The sequence below is a fragment of the Salvelinus sp. IW2-2015 genome, linkage group LG27 (genome assembly GCF_002910315.2).
Source record: "Salvelinus sp. IW2-2015 linkage group LG27, ASM291031v2, whole genome shotgun sequence".
Classification (NCBI taxonomy): Eukaryota; Metazoa; Chordata; class Actinopteri; order Salmoniformes; family Salmonidae; genus Salvelinus; species Salvelinus sp. IW2-2015.
Genome location: NC_036867.1, coordinates 34,203,392 through 34,205,068, shown reverse-complemented (window position 1 = coordinate 34,205,068; position 1,677 = coordinate 34,203,392). Strand labels below are relative to the sequence as shown.

At 48.8% G+C, this 1,677-nt stretch overlaps 1 pseudogene; it reads right to left on the bottom strand.

Annotated features, from left to right (window-relative positions):
* Positions 1-1,677, bottom strand: part of LOC111953333 (cyclin-dependent kinase 15-like) — a 28,406-nt pseudogene that overhangs the window by 12,480 nt on the left and 14,249 nt on the right.

The window sequence follows — 1,677 nt, the reverse complement described above, 5'->3', positions numbered from 1 at the left end:
GCCTACGCAGGTGCATAGCTCTTACCCCCCCCACCCCCCCCCCCCCCCCCCCCCCCCCCCCCCCCCCCCCCCGCTTTGTGTGCCTCCTCGCTGTCCTACTGAAGCAACTTTTATCTCAAAATGTAATTACTGCTATTTCTGTGTGTGTTTTTCTGACAGTTTCCATGTATTTAGAGAAAAAGAGCGTTTGGTCCAACAGGGGTCTAGTTAATTAAATCCATGGCTAGAACAGAGAGAGAGAGGAGAGATGGGGAGAGTTGGAGAGGGATGTGGGGAGAGACCGACTCCCATTCATCCGTCTTGAAAAGACCTGCATTAAAAATCACACCATAACTCCCCTGAGTCTCGCTCAAACACCCGTTTCCTTTTTTCTCTCTCTATCTCGCTCTCTCTCTCCTCTCTCGCTCGCTCTCTCTCTCTGAGCCTCTCTCTCTCTCTGACTCTCTCCTCTCTGAGCTCTCTCTCTCTCTGAGCTCTCTCTCTCTCTGAGCCTCTCTCTCCTCTGAGCCCTCTCTCTGAGCCTCTCTCTCTCTCTCCTCATTGCTGTGCAGCAGGACTGACTTTGATGACCATGGACTCTCTCTTTCTTATCTCCTCTTCCTCTCCTCTTCTCTTTCTCCCCTTCCTCACTGTCTCTCATTTAAATCCATTAGATCCATATTCCTAGTAATGTGTTCCCTATTTCAGATGATTTTCTTCAGACAAGCATGCATTAGTGTGCTACAGACTGTTGAGTGGGTCTCATATTTTGTTATGACAGCGAGTCAGAGACTACCAGACATCCTCTCTCTTCATTTTGTGGTGGCAGAACACTGAGCAAACTGATTTCACCGTACCTTTTCCAAACATTCCTGAATGGCTGGGGCTCACATGGTTGAAACCATTCTGTAGGAAGAGGAGAACAGCACAAGCAGGTTAGTTAGGAAATGTTTGGCCTGCAACTATGGCTGCAAAGGCARGCAAGATGGAACAGTGAGGTGGGTCAGCCCACAGGACACAAAAAAAAACAAAATATCTGTGTAAACTTACGGTAAAGTAGGCCTTGTTCTCTTTGATGATTAATGCTACAGCTAGGGTATCCTGGCGGCCAGACTAAGTGAAACATGCTTTGGCACTACTGATCCCAATTTGTGGTTTCTGAGCCCTGGCGTAGAGTTTTAATGAGAGTGTTTTAACGGTTGGATAGCCGGTGCTTTGGACAGCCCCGATGCTCCGTGATGAATTAATAGTGAACCGTGGAGATTGAACTGTTTGAAATAAAAATAAAAATAAATTATGCACTCAGTCTCTCCTGCAGGGCGCAACGGAGCATAAACAAACACACATTTTTAGACAAGCATTCTATATAGTACGGGCTAGCTATCACTTTCCCCTGGCCAGTCAGGTCACTGAAGGAATATTTTCCCTATATTTTCCCTCTTCCCTTCTTGGCCTCTCCCTGTTCTGTGCTGGCCACCCGCTCTGCCCTGCTGAAAGCTGCCCAGGCCTTTATCTATTGGTCCATTCAGCTCCCACATCTGGAGAGGCCCAGCGGTGCCAGCAGCAGTCAGGGGGCCAGGTAGGGAGCTAGCCAGGASGGAGAGAGGGGGAGAGGAGGAGATACCTAGGGTCATGCCCACACAAGGACAACCAACATGGGTGTCCTAAAACACCACAGTAACATGCATGTGCACACGC